We start from the raw sequence: 13,749 nt of genomic DNA on the forward strand, positions 1-13,749 counted from the left end.
AGCTCTGTGTTGTAAGGTTCTGATCACACCCAGCTTGTGCTGTAGTGGGTGGTTGGAACCAAAGAGCAGATACTGGTCCGTGTGTGTAGGTTTCCTATATACTTCTATTTGGAGTTTCCCGTCCTCTCCTCTGATCGTGGAACAATCAAGAAAGGCCAAGCGATTCTCCTTAGCGTCTTCTCTTGTAAACCTGATATGTGGGTCCACAGTATTGATGTGATCAGAGAAGGTTTCCAGCTCTTGTTTCTTGATTGTTACAAAAGTATCATCGACATAGCGAAGCCACAGTTTTGGGGCTATGCCTGAGAATGAGGCCAGTGCCTTCTTCTCAAAGTGCTCCATGTACAGGTTGGCCACTATGGGAGAGACGGGCGAGCCCATGGCACAGCCATGAATCTGTCTGTAAAATTGTCCCCGGAATTGAAAGTAAGTGGTGTTCAGACAGATGTCCAACAGTTTACATATGTGTTCAGGTGTCAGTTTGGTCCTTTCCTGTAGGGTGGTGTCTTCCTGCAGTCTGATCCTCACTGCTGCTACTGCATCAGAGGTCGGGATGCAGGTGAACAGGGACACATCATCATATGAAACCATGAGGTCATCTGGGTCCAGTTGGAGCTTTGGAGTTTTATTTAATTAACGTTAATACACTTATCAATACTACATTAAATGTCAATAATAATCCAATAGTGACATAATAAAGCTACATTTTTGTACTGAATATACTAAATAATCCAGTGTCTCTAAATGTGATCTTAAAAATATATTTGAGTAGTCTAAGATATTCTTATACCATGTGAATAAAACTATCACTGCAAGTGTAGCCAAAAACAAACAAAAACTCAAAGCAAGAAAACACAAACCCAAGCATTAAACACGTTATAAATACACATGAAAATAATAAAATTGATAAAAAGCCAAAGAAAAACAACAAAACTAAGTTTATGCAAACAGCAAGTAGCTCATCTGTTAAAAATTCATCTGATAACAATCTGGTAATGTTCCAGAAGTGCACATTGCACTAAATAAAAAGGCCAAAAAGAACAAGAGCGACGCAAAACAAACAATGAAATCAGATGCAATTAAAGACGTGTCAATTCATTCATTCAGAATCTGAGACAGGAGGGAATCGAGATAGACCACGTGAGACCAGATCAACTAAAAAAGAGAAAAATATGGGTACATTTATTTTGTGTTAGACGAACGACTGTTTAGAAAAAAGGGAAATATACCGCAACATAATTATCGCTGGAGGTGAAATTCTTGGACCGGCGCAAGACGGACAAAAGTGAAAGCATTTACCAAGAATGTTTTCATTAATCAAGAACGAAAGTCGGAGGTTCGAAGACGATCAGATACCATGGTCAGTGATGTCTGCAGCCATGTGGAGGTGGTTGTGCTCGTCAGGCCAGAGAATGAGAAGGAGAAATGTGAAAACTTCCGCAAATGTGCGTTAACATTGGTCCGAGAGCGACAAGAAAAGGATACCCGGTGCACAGAGACGATTTGAGAAAGAACAGACTGAAAATGAAAGAAAGAGGAAGGCATCGATTGCGGCATTGATCTCGGCTAACGCTACAAACCTAAAACAACGCAAATGAAATTGAAACTCTTTATCGGCTCGGCTGGATGTGAAATGAATTACTGAGTGTGTTTCTAGTATTATTCAACACTTTTATTGCTGCGGGGATGCGTGCATTTATCAGACCCAAAACCCATGCGGGGTTGCCCCTCGGGCTCCCCGAGTGAGGGCTCGCTTTGGTGACTCTAGATAACCTCGAGCCCAGAGGCAGACGTGTGTGTGAGGGGCCCGAGCTTGAACAAACGCAGTTAAGTTCCGCAAACTGTTGTCAAACACAATGGGTTTCGTAAATAGTGTCAACCTGTGACTGATAAGCAAAAATGTATAAGAGTTTAACCATAAAATTTCAAGAACGTGTCATACCAGTGACTGATTAAGAAATTGGAAAAAAGAAAGAAAGAACACATAAATGACATAGTAATTGGGGTTAGGGTAATGGTATATGTTGGGATAAGCTATCTTGAGTCCAATTGTCTTATAAGTTGGGATATTTCTCATAGTTCTATGGAGACGTTGGAGACATTGGAGACATGTACTCCTCCTTCACATGCTGGTAGGCAGGTGGCAGGGGAGGGGGCCCGATTTCAGTTTGCGTTCCTATGGTTCTGTGGGGAGGAACCCCTCTTTTCGGCAGACCTTGAATCAACTGTTGGGTTGGGTTGGGTTGGTTAAAGTAATATTCAGTTGAAGGCATCTCCCACACGTGTCCATCCTTCTTGGCCAGGTTGGAGAAGTAGGAGATGGAGGAGGTGGGTCAGCTGGGGGGGAGGAAGAGGCACAGGCGGGGGGAGGAGGAGGCGCAGCCAGGGGGAGGAGGAAGAGGGGCAGCCAGGGGGAGGAGGAAGAGGGGCAGCCAGGGGGAGGAGGAAGAGGCGCCACCAGGGGGAGGAGGAGGCCCCGCCGGGGGAGGCATTTGTAAATCTGACTGAAACCTCGCTTGTGGGAGGGGAGTGCAGATGAATTAGCGCGTCACAACATCCACTTCTTTCTTTCACTAAAGCAAATACAGTAAGTACAGTCAGCGCCTTCGCTCTTGCTCCAGGTGGATCACTTGTGCCTGGAGCGTAGTAGTGATTGTGGCTCTTTGGCCGTCCACCTCCTTCTGGAGCGTTTGAACCTGCAGGAGGAGGTGCAGAAGAATTAGCACGTCACACTTCATATCACTCCAGCTACTTCCTGCTAAACAGACCAACACAGGAAATGCCATGATCAGTAATCAAACCTTAATGGCCTCAGTCTCCTGCTCCTTGTTCTGCTGCTGCTGCTTTTCCTTCGAGGAGGCGCAGCCGGAGGGGGAAGAGCCAGGGGGGTGAAGAGGCGCAGCCAGGGGGAGGAGGAGGCGCTGTCGGGGGGGAGGAGGTGGCGCAGTCGGGGGGTGGAGGTGCACAGTCGGGGGGAGGGTCTACTCCGAGCTCCCCCCGTGTGGCCGAGCTCCTCACCTTATCTCTAAGGGAGCGCCCAGCCACAGGGCGGAGGAAACTCATTTCGACCGCTTGTATCCGCGATCTTGTCCTTTCGGTCACTACCCAAAGCTCATGACCATAGGTGAGGGTAGGAACGTAGACCGACCGGTAAATCCAGAGCTTTGTCTTTCGACTCAGCTCTCTCTTCACCACAACGGTCCGATGCAGCGACTGCATCACTGCAGCCGCTGCACCGATCCACCTGTCGATCTCACGCTCCATCCTTCCCTCACTCGTGAACAAGACCCCGAGATACTTGAACTCCTCCACTTGGGGCAAGGACACCCCACCCACCTGAAGAGGGCAAGCCACCTTTTTCCGGTCGAGAACCATGGCCTCGGATTTGGAGGTGCTGATTCTCATCCCAGCCGCTTCACCCTCGGCTGCAAACCGTCCCAGTGCATGTTGCAGGTCCGGGTTTGATGGAGCCATCAGGACAACATCATCTGCAAACAGCAGAGATGGAATCCTGTGGTCCCCAAACCGGACACCCTCGGACCCCCGACTGCGCCTAGAAATTCTGTCCATAAAAATTATGAACAGAACCGGTGACAAAGGGCAGCCCTGGGGAGTCCAACACGCACTGAGAACAGGTCTGACTTACTGCCGGCAATGCGGACACAGCTCCTGCTCCGGTCATACAGGGACCGGACAGCCCTGAGCAAAGGGCCCCGGACCCCATACTCCCGGAGCACCCCCCAAAGGACACCCCGAGGGACACGGTCGAAAGCCTTCTCCAGATCCACAAAGCACATGTGGACTGGTTGGGCAAACTCCCATGAACCCTCGAGCACCCGATGGAGGGTATAGAGCTGGTCCAGTGTTCCACGACCGGGACGAAAACCACTCTGCTCCTCCTGAATCCGAGGTTCGACTATCGGTCGGATTCTCCTCTCCAGTACCTTGGAATAGACCTTACCCGGGAGGCTGAGGAGTGTGATCCCTCTGTAGTTGGAACACACCCTCCGGTCCCCCTTCTTGAACAGAGGGACCACCACCCCGGTCTGCCAGTTCAGAGGCACGGTCCCCGACCGCCACGCGATGTTGCAGAGGCGTGTCAACCAAGACAGTCCTACAACATCCAGATACTTTAGGTTCTCAGGGCGGATCTCATCCACCCCCGGAGCCCTGCCACCGAGGAGTTTGCGAACAACCTCAGTGACTTCAGCTTGGGTGATGGATGAGCCAGCCTCCGAGTCCCCGGTCTCTACTTCCTCTTCGGAAGACGTGACTGAGGGATTAAGGAAATCCTCAAAGTATTCCTTCCACCGTCCGACGACATCCCCAGTCGAGGTCAGCAGGCCTCCATCCGCACCGTAAACGGTGTTTGTGAGGCACTGCTTCCTCCTCCTGAGGCGCCGGACGGTTTGCCAGGATTTCTTTGGTGCCGACCGATAGTCCTCCTCCATGGCCTCCCCAAACTCCTCCCAGGCCCGGGTTTTTGCCTCTGCGACAGCACGAGCTGCGGCTCGCTTGGCCTGCCGATACCCGTCGATGACCTCCGGAGACCCACAAGCCAGAGTGGCCTGATAGGCCTCCTTCTTCAGTCTGACGGCATCCCTTACTTCCGGTGTCCACCACCGGGTTCGGGGGTTGCCGCCACGACAGGCACCGGAGACCTTGCGACCACAACTCCGAGCAGCCGCATCAACAATGGAGGCGGAGAACATGGTCCACTCGGACTCAATGTCCCCAACCTCCCCCGGGTCATGGGAGAAGCTCTCCCGGAGGTGCAAGTTGAATACCCTACTGACAGAGGGCTCCACAAGACGTTCCCAACAGACCCTCACAATGCGCTTGGGTCTGCCAAGTCTGTCCGGCTTCCTCCTCCGCCAGCAGATCCAACTCACCACCAGGTGGTGATCGGTTGACAACTCTGCCCCTCTCTTCACCCGAGTGTCCAAGACACGCGGACGGAGGTCTGATGACACGACAACAAAGTCGATCATTGACCTCCGGCCGAGGGTGTCCTGGTGCCATGTGCACAGATGAACATGGTGTTCGTTATGGACAATCCGTGGCTAGCACAGAAGTCCAATAACTGAACACCGCTCGAGTTCAGATCGGGGAAGCCGTTCTTCCCGATCACCCCTCTCCAGGTGTCACTGTCATTGCCCACGTGGGCGTTGAAGTCCCCCAGTAGAACAACGGAGTCCCCGGTCGGTGCACTGTCCAGTACTCCTCCCAAGGACTCCAAGAAAGCCGGGTACTCTGCACTGCTGTTCGGCCCGTAGGCCGCCACAACAGTGAGAGACCTGTCCCCCACCCGAAGGCGGAGGGACGCGACCCTCTCGTTCACTGGGGTAAACTCCCAACATATGGCGGCTGAGCTGAGGGGCTATCAGCAAGCCCACACCAGCCCGCCGCCTCTCCCCGCGGGCAACACCAGAGAAGTGGAGCGTCCAGCCCCTCTCGAGGAGATGGGTTCCAGAGCCCAAACTGTGCGTGGAGGTGAGGCCGACTATATCTAGTCGGTATCGCTCAACCTCCCGCACAAGCTCAGGCTCTTTACCCCCCAGCGAGGTGACATTCCATGTCCCCAGAGTTAGTCTCTGTGTCTGGAGATCTGGTCGCCAAGGCCCCTGCCGTTGACTGCCGCCCAGATCTCTTTGCACCGGCCCCTTATGGATCCTCCTGCGGGTGGTGGGCCCATGGGAGGGCGGCCCCACGTCGCTCCTTCGGGCTGTGCCCGGCCGGGCCCCGTGGGGTAAGACCCGGGCACCAGGCCCTCGCCATCGAGCACCCATCCCAGGCCTGGCTCCAGGATGGGGCCCCGGTGACGCCGATCCGGGCGACGTAATCAGCCTTGTTTGTGAACTCCTCATAAAGGGCTTCTTTCTTTCTTTCTTTCACTAAAGCAAATACAGTAAGTACAGTCAGCACCTTCGCTCTTGCTCCAGGTGGATCACTTGTGCCTGGAGCGTAGTAGTGATTGTGGCTCTTTGGCCGTCCACCTCCTTCTGGAGCGTTTGAACCTGCAGGAGGAGGTGCAGAAGAATTAGCACGTCACATTTCATATCACGCCAACTACTTCCTGCTAAACAGAGACAAACACAGAGGAAACGCAATGAGCAGTAATCAAACCTTAATGGCTTCAGTCTCCTGCTCCTTGTTCTGCTGCTGCTTTTCCTTCGAGGAGGCGGTGCCAGGGGGAGGAGGCGCTGCCAGGGGGAGCAGGCGCAGCCAGGAGGAGGAGGCGCAGCCGAGAAGAAGCGCAGCCGGGAAGAAGAGCCAGGGGGCAAAGAGGCGCCGCCAGGGGAGGAGGTTCCACCGCCAGGGGGAGGAGGAGGCGCAGCTGGGGGGAGGAGGCGCCGCAGCCGGACTCTGAAACCTCACTTGTGGGAGGGGAGCGTAGATGAATTAGCGCGTCGCAACATCCACTTCTTTCGCTAAAGCAAATACAGTAAGTAAAAGGAACATTAGTAGAATTAGATTGATTTGTCAAAGCCTAAAATACACCCACAAACCTACATTATGTGACCAGCTTTTATAATATTAACCAGTGGCGGCTGGTGGTACAAATTATAGGGGGGGGGGGCTATTGGATATAACCGTGTTTTCTTAATTTTATTTTAAATGTCCAAAATTGAATTAATTATTAAACACACTATTTTATTTCCACTTTTGCTAATGATAATACAATTTCTTGGAGGCAGATTCCATTTGTGAGAAAATACATATGGGCCAAATTTACATTTTACTTTATAAAATGAAAAGATCAAATCAAAAATCTCAGTGATACTGTCACTTATAGTGCAGAGTAGACATTACTACATTAAGAGGAAATAAAAACACAAACAATTGTTGGTGTTTCATAAAACAGCTTTTAAGTGGCATTACTTACATGTGTAACATTTAAATTTGTATATTTAATCACAGACATTATTGCTGTATGGAAATAATAACAAAAGCATGTTTTTATTAATAGAAGTTAAGCAATACTTGCAAGTAATAAACTAAAAAAAACTGTGCGTTTGTTGTCATGGTAATGGAGCACAGGGTTTGACAGATCACATCTTGGCTCGGATTGATACGAAATCAGCCTCTTTCATTTCAACACAAATAAATCCAGCAAACAGTTGAGCAGCTCATTCTGAGTCGTTTTGGACTTACCTTTTGTCACAGACGTCTGTAGATGCAGTTTTAAGACGGAAACACGGCGTGTGTGGCACTTCCACGTAGGCGCGCGCACATGTCTGTGTCGCTAGCGTAAAAAGCATAGCTCCATGGCGTAACTACTACGTTCAAAAGGGCTTTCTGGAGCGCCCCATAGTCACTATTTTCCTATGGAGAAAGCCATAGTGACGTAGTCACTTTTGATTGTGATTTGATTGGCTAAAAATCCCCATTGATTTTCTATGGGGCTCTGGAGCGTTTGAACCTGCAGGAGGAGGTGCTGAAGAATTAGCACGTCACACTTCATATCACGCCAACTACTTCCTGCTAAACAGAGACAAACACAGAGGAAACGCCATGATCAGTAATCAAACCTTAATGGCCTCAGTATCCTGCTCCTTGTTCTTCTGCCGCTTTTCCTTCGGAAGAGGCGCAGCCGGGGGGGAGAGCCAGGGGGAGGAGGAGGCGCTGCCAGGGGGAGGAGGAAGAGGAAGAGGCGCCACCAAGGGGAGGCATTTGTAAATCTGACTGAAACCTCGCTTGTGGGAGGGGAGTGCAGATGAATTAGCGCATCACAACATCCACTTCTTTCTTTCACTAAAGCAAATACAGTAAGTACAGTCAGCGCCTTCGCTCTTGCTCCAGGTGGATCACTTGTGCCTGGAGCGTAGTAGTGATTGTGGCTCTTTGGCCGTCCACCTCCTTCTGGAGCGTTTGAACCTGCATGAGGAGGTGCAGAAGAATTAGCACGTCACACTTCATATCACTCCAGCTACTTCCTGCTAAACAGACCAACACAGGAAACGCCATGATCAGTAATCAAACCTTAATGACTTCAGTCTCCTGCTCCTTGTTCTGCAGCTGCTTTTCCTTCGAGGAGGCGCAGCTGGGAGGAAGAGGCGCAGCCTCGGGGGGAGGCCTTTGTAAATCTGACTGAAACCTCACTTGTGGGAGGGGAGTGCAGATGAATTAGCGCGTCGCAACATCCACTTCTTTCGCTAAAGCAAATACAGTAAGTAAAGGAACATTAGTAGAAATAAATTGATCCGTCAAAGCCTAAAATACACCCACAAACCTACATTATGTGACCAGCTTTATGTATTCCATCTCTGCTGTTTGCAGGATGTATGAAGTAAAAAAGTTTTGTAAAAACACGCATCATTTTAAGAGTACAGAATATATTTGAGTCAGACATTTACATAACATGTTTGAGGTTTATGCTTCTGAAAGTATTTTTATTGTTCAGTGACATACACACGTCTCCTGCTCCTTGATCTGCTTCCGGTGGTTCAGGTGGAGGAGGCGGCACATGGCACCCATGATGTATTATCATATCTGGATAGGGTACGCCCCCTCTGTCTCTGTCTCCAAATTGAGTAGTGGCCACTTCGTAGAATGCAGCCTTTTGGTCGGACCATTTCAGGAGTTCGGCCTCTAAAATTACCAAACATGCTAAATTGTTTTTAGTCTAAAAATAAGAGAAGGAATTTCACTCTTTGACTGTTTCTAAAATAATTTAAAAATACAATTTAACCTCCCGGTGAACGGTGTACGCGCACCGAGCGCGCACGTCACCCTCATGAACGAGCCTCGGGAGAACATCGGTATGATTTTCAGCCAGGTAGGAAATGCGAAGGCGCGGCTTGCGGGGGTTGGTGATCTGCGTGTGAGCCCGTCGGTGGCTTTGTCTGCTATAGCTCCGTGGAAGTTTGTCCCGGCTCCTGTTGATGTTAGCTTGCATGGCAAGCTTAGAGGAGTCGCTGGGAGGGCACCGCAGTTTGCCGTTCAAGCGCTCATCGATAAGCACTCAGGTGATGTGTTTATTTATACCGACGGGTCTAGGGATCCTGAGAGTGGGCGTACTGGCGCCGCTTATTTTGTGCCTGACCTGGGGCTAGCGGTCAAGAAGAGGTTGACAGATCGCCTTTCTGTTTTCACGTCGGAACTTATAGCGATACGGTTGGCGTTGGAATGGGCGGAATCTGCTTTGCAGTGTTGCGGCATTGTGGTGGCCTCTGACAGTCTTTCTGCATTGCAAAGCATTAAATCTGGGAAATCGGATTGCAGACAGGATGTGTTGAATGGCATCTTCTGTCTGATGCTCTCCCTGTCCAGGAAGGATGTGAGGGTTTCCTTCATTTGGGTCCCTGCGCATGTGGGGGTGGATGGTAACGAAATGGCTGATGCACTGGCTAAACGTTCCCTTCGGCGGCCATCAATTGATGTGGCGGTTGAGTTAAGCAAATCTGAAATCAAGCCTGTTATCAAGAGTCATGTGGTCGGCCTTTGGCAGGAATTTTGGAGCCACTGTGTTACTGGACGGCATCTCTATCACATACAGGGTAGTGTGGGTCCTTGCGGGTCTATGGGCAGGAACGCGTGGGAGGAAAGGGCCTTCGCCCGCATGAGGATTGGCCATACTGGACTCAATTGGTCACTAAGTAGGATAGGCAAACATCCGACCGGTCTGTGTGGTCACTGTCGGGTGCCAGAGACTGTCGAGCATGTGCTGATTTGCTGTGAGGCTTATGATAGGGAAAGGGCCGGGTTGGCCTTGTGGTTTCGGAATAATGGGCGGGAGTTCAATCTGCGGAACGTTCTGGCGATCCAGTCACAGGGTTTGTGTCAGGCTGTGGTTGCTTACTTATGTAGCACAGGGCTGGGTAAACGTTTATAGAGGTGGGGGGTGTTGGAGACTGAGCCGAGGATGAGGAGCAAGAGGATGTTCTAACGCGCTTGGACTTCATGGGCCTAGAAACGCCAAAGTGATGGAAGAAGGACTTCTAAAGGATAAAACGACAAAGACGTCCCATGACCTCATGGGCTTTGTAAAACAACAAAGACGTCCCATGATCTCATGGGCTTTGTACTTCCAAAGCACCGAACGTCAAAGAGGGCGAGGAAGGTGAAGAAGAGTCTCCCTGGAATAAAGCCGGTTGGTCTCTGACACAACAACTATTCTAGTCACAAAAACACATCATGACCTCATGGGCTTTGTAACGCCAAAGCGATGGGAGGAGTACTTTTACGGACTACGACAGAGTCTGAGGACTACGAAACGTCTGAGGAATAAAGTCTGGCGGTAATGCAACACTCGGATGCCAACCGCCATAAAACAACAACAACAACAACAACAACAACATGTGACGGAAACTACACAAGCAGAAGAAAGAGACGAGACGAGACGAGACCACGATACACGTAAGTTGTGTTTGAATGTCATTCCTCACGTTTCACACATCGTTCCATATGAAGTGTAAATCAACAATTACACAGTTAACACTAGTTAACACAAGCTAACACAAGCTAACGTTTAGCTACACAAAAAGATGCATTGGAGCTACACGCCGTGATGGCTCGTGCTTCTGCACATAAAGAACTCATTATTATTATAGACAAAAGGTTAAGCACAGATCAAGGAAAACTAAAGGGGAAATTTCCAATTCAAAAACTACCAATAATTCAAATATAACCTGCTGAAATGCGTAATATCTTACATATATAAATGTCAAGTGACAGTCGTGTCTCACAGGGCTGATAAAGACGACATTTGAGGTTTTATTACCCATTTAATAATGAAGTGTGCTGTGTTTAAACAGCAAAGCACACGCTTGTTTTCTATATGAATGTCATGGATTTACTTCCATGGAATATGTAGAGATTTAGCAAACATGTGAATTATGTTCGAACTTCTAAGGTTTAAACTTATGCATACGTAAACAACTTTTGGTTCTAGCTTTAAATCAATGAATGTGAAAGGAGGAACTTTTGTGTTACAGAGCGAAATGTAAATCTGTCAATAACATATTCCAGCTTTTCTCTGTTAGATGTACATAATATATCAATGTTCTAATGAGTATCTTTCTCATCTTCTCCAGAGCGAAGCAGCCGTCCAGAGCAGAGCTGAGCTGACCGTCCTGACCAGTGAGTTTAGTTTGTCTGTGCTGTCCAGAGCTCTACAGGTCACAGCAGGTCACTACAGGTCACAGCAGGTCACTACAGGTCACAGCAGGTCACTACAGGTCACTGCAGACCTAATCACTGCAGACACAGAATCATCTCAAGTAAACTCCTGACGACTCCTCAGCAAAAGGTATTTTAATAATAACTTGTGCCTCGACTAAAAGTAAACTGTGAGTAGAATCAGTACTTTGAATTTATAAAATGTTAGTTTTGTTATGAGCAAAAAAACTAAATGATAATTGTTCTTCAAAAGAGACACTGCTGTGTCACACGTGTCTGTAAAACAGCTTCAGGACAAACATGTGAAGTGTGTGTTATGACTTGTATAATCTAAAGCTGTGACATGTTTGTTTGTCTCTCAGTCAAACGATGGAGCTGAACGGAGGAGTTTACTGAAGTCCTTTTCACCAGAAGACTGCGTAGCCATGGAAACAAAGTCTTGTTAAATACTGAGATATTCAGTATTTAACACAATAATGTCACATTCATGTGCATATAACTGATGTATATGCACAATTCTTATTAGGAAATGAAAGGTTCTGTTTATAAGAGTTCTTCTATTAAGAGTGTTTTTTAAACTTCCTATAAGTTATCTGTCCTTTTCCTCTGTATCTACTGCGTTGCAACAACGAAATTTCCCCATGTGTGGACAATAAAGGAATATCTTATCTTCAGTTTGTTCTATTTGACTTATACAGGTTGTTTTATCATTGTTCATTGTTTTATGTTGCACTGAATCACCAAAGCAAGTTCCATTGTTTGTGTATTCTGTTTTTTGACAATGGAATAAACCTTTTGATTCTAATAATAATGATAATAAAAATAATGAACAGTGCAGACTCAAACTCCTTCATAAGGAGACCATTTTCTTAATAAGGAGACAATTTAACCACATTGTAGCTTTAAAACTCATTGTAGCTTTAAAACTCAACTAAAACTGTGGCTAAAATAAATGTATCATTTGTAGTTATAATCAGATTTACGTTTATTGAACAAGTTCATTATTCTTATTAAATACATTACTAAACAAATGTGTTTTGTATTTATTAAAGATTGACATGATACAAAAACGACACAAAAGGAAAGTGAATATAATTAAATACTGCTTAACTCCATTATGTAACAGAATTGATGATTATGTTTTATATTTCTTCTCATTTGATTAAAAAAAAAAAGCTTATTGGCCAAATTATATTATGTAAATTAATAACTGAAAAGTTAATAACAAAGGACGCGCGGGAGGAGGCTCGTGGGAGAGGAGGCGCAGGGGGAGGGGAGGCGCGTGGGGAGGGGGAGAGGAGGCGCGTGGGGAGGGGGAGAGGAGGCGCGTGGGGAGGGGGAGAGGAGGCGCAGGGGGGAGAGGAGGCGCGTGGGGAGGAGGCGCAGGGGGGGAGGGGGGAGGAGGCGCAGGGGGGGAGGGGGGAGGAGGCGCGGGAGGAGGCTCGTGGAAGAGGAGGCGCAGGGGTGGAGGAGGAGAAAGGACATGTTCAACAGGACTGCAGTAGGCGCAGGTGGAGGCATTTGTAAATCTGACTCTGAAGTTTAGCATGCTAGCAGATTATGTGCAGATTATCATTGTCCGATCTTAACTTCTCCTGTTGCACCTTTAATGAGTCAATTTCATTTTCTCGGTCCTAGAGGATCATTCTCCATTTTCTTAACGATGTTTTACAGTAGTTTTGCATCTCTCCAGCCTCAAACGCAGGTGCGGTGCGTGCTAACATTAGCATGGAGACACGTGCTTGTGTCTCGAGTTTAAGAAACACGAGACAAAACACACATTTTACAAGAAAAGTTCTCAAATACCTGTTTCAACTGCCACGAAATGTGATTTTCAGGCCGTAAAATGTCAAAAAGATGGCAAAAACAGAAAGAAACAATTCTAAACTTCGCAGTTTTCTGTCTCTTCTCCAGTGCCAACACCGCTCTGAATGAAGCCACGCCCTTTTGCGCAGTGCCTTCTGATTGGTTGAGAAAGTACATAGTGGGCCGTCAGGGCCAGCAAGGCCTTCTCTGCTGGCCTAAATATAATCAGAATATTATTAAATATATATATATATATATAGTCCCACAAATAGTAATTAAATTCTTCCTCAGAGTTATACTCTTCATTTCATGGCTTCACTCTTGGTTGCACTGCTGCCAGCCCCAGGTTGAGATTTGGAGGGCTGGTCCAAATCTCAACCTGGACCTTCCTATAAGTTATCTGTTCTTTCCTCTGTTTCTACTCACGTTATAACACCAAAATTTCCACATGTGTGGAAAATAAAGGCCTATCTTATATTTTTTATCCAATCATATTCAGACATCATGTGTTGCCAGGGGTCTAAAATCTGCCCTCAGACCTTCAGAATCAACAGTGTGGGCGCTTGTAGTTTGTAGTGAATGGGAATTAACATTTAGTGTCAACCAATAAGCTTAGAGCTTCATTCAAAACATGTCACTTTACTGACAATGCTTGTGTTTGGAGAATAAAGAGGACTCAAATATTCAAGGATCAAACGTCTAGCAGTAAAATGAGAAGAAACAATTATATGTTTAAAAGCTCCTAAAGGTCAATTTTGTATGTTGGACCACCCCCTGCTTTCGGTTGGAGGGTCCAACACCTGCTCATTTCCACGGAGACAC

Source organism: Eucyclogobius newberryi, unplaced genomic scaffold (assembly GCF_026437365.1).
Source record: "Eucyclogobius newberryi isolate DKJ021-1_F unplaced genomic scaffold, fEucNew1.0.hap1 SCAF_11, whole genome shotgun sequence".
Classification (NCBI taxonomy): Eukaryota; Metazoa; Chordata; class Actinopteri; order Gobiiformes; family Gobiidae; genus Eucyclogobius; species Eucyclogobius newberryi.